This window comes from Coturnix japonica, chromosome 1, assembly GCF_001577835.2.
Source record: "Coturnix japonica isolate 7356 chromosome 1, Coturnix japonica 2.1, whole genome shotgun sequence".
In the NCBI taxonomy this organism is placed as follows: Eukaryota; Metazoa; Chordata; class Aves; order Galliformes; family Phasianidae; genus Coturnix; species Coturnix japonica.
The window spans coordinates 151,967,855-151,975,152 of NC_029516.1; positions in this window are offsets into that span (position 1 = coordinate 151,967,855).

Sequence of the window (7,298 nt, forward strand, 5' to 3'; positions counted from 1 at the left end):
GAAGAAACCGTAAAAATTAAGTGAAAGGAGCAAATCTGCACTGCACTTGCCCTCCACTGACAAGGTGCTTGGGGAAAGCCTGAATGGCAGCATGTTAATAAGAGCAGAACAGTGATTAAATTACTCTTGAGGAGAGCTGAGGCACCACGGGCAAGTGATGCATCTTCCTACCATACTGCCCTATGGATCCCATATGTGATAGTTGAGTGACGTTTCATTCAGGACAGTGACACAAAGGACACAAAGCTACTCCTGTAGCTCAGGGGCATTTCTGCAGCAGTCATACCTGAGAAATTTGTATCCTGGTAAACTGCACCGTACCTCTGAAGTTACACTCCTTTTTTCATTCTGAAAACTAGAAACTTTATTCTACTTCTTTAATTCTATTTATTTTAATTGAGCATTTGGTTAGAAAGAGAGAGAAAGCAATGCCTGAATTCATGCACTTCCAAGCTCATAAAGGACAGAGATAAACAATGTTACCAGAACTCCTGATGCTGACTGCAACAGTAGCTGTGCTGACAGAGCCAAGCAAAGGAAATAAGGGAACTGAGAGCACACAGGCTGGCTGAGAAGCGATCTCTGAAGCTAAAGCAGAGCACAGCAAACGATGCATGCTGAACTGAGATACACACGAAAAATAAGATGAGCAGTAAACAGAGGAACGGACATATTGCAGGCATTGTATTTCCCAGTGCAGGACCCCTTACAGGTCACGCACACAGGGGCTACGTGCTCTGCAAGAATCTGCCTTGACACTGATGGTTCTTATCTACGTGCTGCTGGGACGTCTGGTGGTTCTGGTTTGCAGTTCATAAAAGCAGGAACGCTGAGAGCAACATTTTATTTGTAACCTATCGCGTTCCTGTTTTCTCACTGAAAAAGCCTAAAAAATACATGATGTCATTTTAGTGGGGGAAACTGCAATGTCAAATCTTTATGCACTTTCACTATCTTTCTTTCTCATTGTTTCTTCAAACATCTTCTGCTACATGAAATACTGTGAAAAATATCAAGAGAATAAAATTTAACTACTGTTACGAAATGCTCAGATAATAAATACAATAGACATACAGCTAAACATTGATTAAAATTGCTCTGTAGGCCTGAAAATATAGGAGAGAAGCTGATTGCTTTAGGCAGTGTTTGGCTAGTTTGCTCTATAGATTCACTGAGTCCAGGTTTATAAAGCACAACCACCTAAATCAATGCATTGAACACACAATGGGGTGCGCGATCACGGCTGCCTCCCCAGTAATGATGGATGATGAACGCAGTGTTCTCTAGCAGTGTTTTGCAAGATCGTTCAACAAACTCACTTTAGGATTGTTTTATCACGAACAGCCTCTTGACTTGCCACTCAAAGTAGGATATGGCTCCCTATTGATGTCTTCATGCTCTGTAAGACTGGCTGAAGCACCAAACAGCCCCAGGTTGGATGGAAGTTGAAAGACCATCATGGACAATATTTCATGGGAAAAGGGAATGAGATTATCTGGCACCTTGTCCTATTGCATCTCATATGCCTCCAGTGATGGGGTTTTTCCGGTGTGCCCCGTGACGGACTGTTCTCACTGTACAATCCCACTGCACTCAGCTGAAACCTATTCAGTGCACTCAACGGAGCTCATCCAGGTACCTAAGCATAGGGATCTAGTTGAGATTTCCTAGTTCCATTCGGAGTGTACTGGTTAGAGCCAATTTACACATGATGAGCCCTGCTTTCCTGAATGTGGCTGAACATCTGCCCACCTATGGAAGCACTGAATGACTTGCTGACTTCACAGAATCACAGAATCACAGAATCACAGAATTACCCGGGTTGGAAGGGACTCAGGATCATGTAGTTCCCCCCCCTGCCTAGCAGGGCGCACCAAAACATACCCATTTTACTAGATCAGGTTGCCAGGGGCCCTGCTCCAACTGGTCTTGAAGACACCTCCAAGGACGGGGCAATCCACCAACCTCACTGGGCAGCCTGTTCCAGGACCTAACAACCCTTCTAGTAAAGAACTTTCCCCTAACATCCAACCTAAATCTTCCCTCATTCACTTCATTTCAAGCTCTGTTTCTTGAGTTTGAACCAGAAACCAGTATTCATGTTTTTCAGGACACTTCTGTGTGAGCCTGAGTTGGTTCATCCATTCCCCAGGCCGGTTCCATCTGTAAAGGGTGCAGCAGAACCGTGCCACACGACCACCAGTATCCCAACTATTCTTTAACTGTGCCAAAATATATGGGGTCTTACACCAAGAAACTGCTTCATCTCATTGTTTCGATGAAAAGATGTGTGGACTTCAAACTGAGAATATGTTTAAGTGGTTTTCAGAACAGAGAAAATAAAGGAAATAGTTTTTCTTTCTTTGCATCAGACCAATACACTTGTTCTGAGCTCAGCAAAGCCTTCCCAGTTGTGACAACTGAATGAATTCACATATCCTGCCTCACTACTTAGCTCCAAGTCAATGAGAGAGACAGGAGTTGCAAGCAGGGGCAAATGGGGCATGGATGGGACCTTACCCTTCCTGCCATGACAACAGCTGCATCAACTGTAATACAACAGAAAGGCCCAGAACAGGAGAATTATATTTCAGTTATCCTTTTCACCTGATAAATTAAATGCAGAACAGAATGAAATAACTGGACATAATTGAGTGGACATCCAGCTTTGTACTTGTCTCTATAATATCTGATAACTATATTTTTTGGAGAAGGCTGTGTTGGATTCTCAGTTGGTTCATTCATTGCACAAGTATCTATTAGATTTCCAACCACCGAGATTTATTTCTTCTCGTTCGAAGTCCACATCATCATTTACATGGTCAAGAACATAAATAATGTTGGAAAAAAATTAGTATTAAATTCTAAGAAAAAATATTCAAGTCAATAATAAGAAGAAAAATGTATTTTACATATTAAAATGAAAACAACTGTTATAAATATAATGGCCTTAAATGTTTGCTTTTATGTGATAGACGTTTTTAACAAAACGTCTGTGTTGGCAGTTTGAGCACACTTACGATTTTAAGTTGTGTAATATTCCCTTTTAGTATTGATGTCTATTTACAACATCTGTGAAGGGTCTGTAACCTGAATGTGACAGGGAAAAACTAACAGACTGCTACTGGAATCTTTCCACTGGGTCCACGTAACAGGCTATTGACCAAAATCTGAAATAGCTCTTCTAATCATCAACAGCAATCTTACACAAATTAGATCAGACCCAGAGGACCTGATTAACTTTAAAATGCCTTACAGACTGAAAGCATCAATTTTGCTCCTCCTGCCCTCCTCTGTGGAGTCAAAATGGGACTGTATAACATACACTAGTTCAGCTGGGCACACACAGGATCAGGATGCAAGTCAGGCAGACAGCAGGGGTTCTACTTCCATGGAAAATTGCATTTCTGAGGACTGAAATTAAATGCGGTCTTTTTTTTCCCCTTCACTCTGTTACTCTGTAATTCCCATCCTGCAACAACTCTTTTTAGCAGCTGGAGATGGGCAAATCCCTAGCATGGGAAGCATTAATATCAGTGTAGTGCTGTCATTATAGGGATGCCACTGACAGAGGAGAGCCACGTCTTATTTACCAGGATAGTTTCTGAAAACATACTTTGCTGACAGGGAAGCATGAATGAGAGAACACGAACCATCCTTTGTCATTAATTGATTGATATTTGCACCAACATTTGAAAGACTGACTATCATTGTTATGTCCCAGAGGCCTTACCCAGAGACTTGCGCTTGTTCACTCCTTCTAAATCAGGAACCAAGATTCTCCCCACCGTTTGCCACTTAGGCTCTCTCTTCCCCTGCCCTCCCACACATACCCTTTGTTTGACCCCATCAAAACTACAATGACTACTTAATTAACAACAGTTGTTAAATTTGTTTATGGACTGACCTTAAAATGCAGTTTAGCTGGCCAGTTACACTGAAGCCAAATTGTTTTATATTTAAGTTAAGAAAAAATCCTAGGTAGAGAGCAAAAAGAGGGAAAAAAAATACTCCTGAAAGGAAAAGAAGACAGAAATAAATCCCAAAACACAAGAAAAATACAAGAAAAATATTCCATTTATATCATCCCTTGACCTTATCCACACTGGCCATCTAATCTGCCTTATAACTAACTCCTTATCATTGGACCCTAACAGCCACTGCTGAAGCTTTCAGGTTTTCACACAGAAGAGGAGAAAAGGGGACAGTCCATCAGAAGCTTTTACTTGAAAGCTTTTTATTGAAAGCAAAGAGCTCCGTTCACCCCCACCCATTTTCTTTGGCATTTGGAAGTTGGATCCAGCTTCTGACCAGAGATGCCTCACGGCTGATGAGTACGGATTTGTGCTGGGCGCAGCAGCTGATGCACTCTCCAGGGAAGGAAATTTCCAGTGTTCCTTGCAGTTCATCTGTTCTTTCTCACTCACTGGACGTACTGCTCTCTCTTTTTTCCTCTCCTTTGCCAAAGTTCCCCTTGTTTCTTGTGGTTTCATTTCCAATTAGCTTTTCCTTCCTTCAGTTTCTGACCCTCAGGATTTACCCACTAACTCAATTAGAAGGAGAGCAGCAAAATCTGACTCTAAAATTAAAAAAAAAATTAAAAAATTGTTAGCTTTAGTTTATCATTCTACGTGCAATGAATGTGGAAATCCTGTGAGGCAACTAAGGTATTACCCTAATAGCTGTTACAATCCTATATAATTTAAAACTCAATTTGCACAAACAATATGGATGGTTTCCATATTAGTTAGTTTTTTTTTCCTTTTTCAGAAACTCATGTAATGGTTTTAGTCCTTCAGTCTTTTGGTACCTCAGTGATAACACTTCTGAGTCCAGAATGCTTCCCAAAGCATTCTGCTGCAGAAGCAAAATGGACATAACATTTTTATTCCATCTCTTTGAAACAAAGTGCAAAGCCAGAAACAGATTATGGCACACTCCAAAGAGTGTCTGCACATCAGAGAAGAACCACGGCCCCATGGTGTGAGAATGGAAGAAGCTCACCTGCTTCCTTCTGATAGGCTGGTTACTGGTAATGAAGAGAGCTGGTTTTTATCGTCCCAGTGCCACAAGAACAGGCAGAGATCTTGAAGCACTTCTCATGAATACATACCCTGGCCAACCTGCACTCAATTAACTTGTTTTAATTAAAAGTTTTAATTGAACTAAATGAAAATGTATTTTTTTGCTGTATTTTTCATTATCTGTGGTAATACTAAAGTGGATAAATAACTATATTAAATAAACACATTCCCCTAATTTTTCTGCCTGGCTCCCCATAATTCTGCAACCGGGCATTCCTCCTCTTCAGTTCTCCTAAGCCTTATGGGCAGTTTCAATCAGATTAGGAAGCATAAGGTTCGAATAGGAATCTTATCTTAGGTTCCTAATTTGAACAACAAATTTGGACAACTGGAGAAGAAGCTCTCCTAGAGCAAGGTTTCCCTCCCAAGGACAGCAGAGGTAGATCACTGGAATTCCCTAAAGGCAGACCTCGTCCACCAAATGCAGATGCCTAGTCTTAGAGATAAAGACAGTGTTGTTTGTGGAGAAGGACAGAAGCACTGCAAGCAGAGCGGCTCACCAGCTTCCTTAAATTGAACCTCAGTTAGATCCTTAGGTTAGGCAGCCTTGATTACATCTTCACTGTCTACAGAACAAGGAAGATCTCCTGGAGGATGGAGCTCCTGAGATCATTTGTCCCCGCTGAGATGGGACACGTGGAGCTCAGCTATCATACTGTCTGCCCAGCAGTGGCCAAAGGGCCCTACACACGACAGAGGACAGGGCAGGGAAGTTGGGACTGTTATGGCGGGGAGCTGAAGAACCAAGAGAGAAACCCGGAAGAAGTAATTTGCTCCTCTTAGGATTTATTTTTGCTCATTAGTTCTTCTGCTCATAAAACATTTCTTCAAGTATGTCAGTTGCTTTTACTTACTCTTTCACATACCAAATGCATTCCATGTGCACCTGTGCAGGAGTAACAGCCAAGTCCATCCTTTCTGCACCATACACAAATCCTGTAGTACAGGAACATATCTTCTGTGGGAGGATTTACTGATATTGCAGGCCAACTGTCTAACTCTTACAGGAACAACCACTGCACTGATTCTTGCTTACATTTTTAATCTTTCTCTGGCTCTTGGCCATTTCCTAAGGAAATGAAACACGCCTGCATTGTTCCCTCCAGCAGACAGATGAGAAAAAGTCTGTTTTGAACTGTAGGCAGGTCAGTCTCCACTAGCCATTTTTAAAGAGATGAAAAAAATTCAGCTCGCTTTAGGATTAATCCTACTCTTTCCCATTTAAAATCAATTTTCAGTTTTTGTAATCAGTTTGGTTGCCTCCCAAATCCAGTAAAGCGGATACTTTATTGCCAACTCTTCATTTCTGGTACCAAGTTCTTGATAAGGGCTATGTCAAAGACAACACTTGTTGATCTGCACAGAATTTTCGGTATAGCGTCTCACATAGGTTCTTTGTCTAAATAAAGCAGTGGATGACACATACACCTTCATTATATTTATTTTTTTTAATTATTTTTTCTAACGATCTCCATTTTGAAGGTTACAAAATACCACTGATGTTTCAAGTAACAAGGATTCTTAGCATTCTAGACTTTCCCTTGACTAAGTACTTGGCTGAAATCCATTTTTTATGTATATTAGCATTCTAATCTCCCTGCAGCACTCACAAATTAATACTTTTACTCATTTGAATGAAGACACAACATTTAATAAGCCAATGTATAACTCAGCTGAGAAGACCAAGTGTGATTTCTGCATGTGCAATAAGCCTTACACTTTCAGAAACATCAGGCTCACAGTGCATGAACTCCCACAGTACTACGCACCCAACACCTTTAGTCCTGCAAAGGTATCTTTATTCATCGCCTGCAAGCAGAGAGCAGGCAGGTCAACTCTCCCAATGTACTTGACTTTCAGAAGGAAAAAAGACAGAATAAAACAACCATCTCTAGTAATTCCAAACCTAGCAGAGAAGTCTGGTTTCTAGAGAGAATCTGAAACTCCCGTAGCTGATAGAGTATACCTTCAAATTGTTGCATGAGCTAATTTTCTTAATAGGCATTATCATGGCTTGCAAAGTGTTATGGTTTTGCAATTTGGTTGGTGTTGGTATTCCACATCAGAACACCATGCTAATAATGGGAGTAAAGGGGACAAGTTTTTTTTCTGTAAACTGCCTTAATGAGCATGTGGGGTGGGGCGCCGGAAGGGAAGTGAGGAAGGGGACGGCGTTGCTGGACCGGCTCCCTGCGAGGAGACAACGTGGTCAGA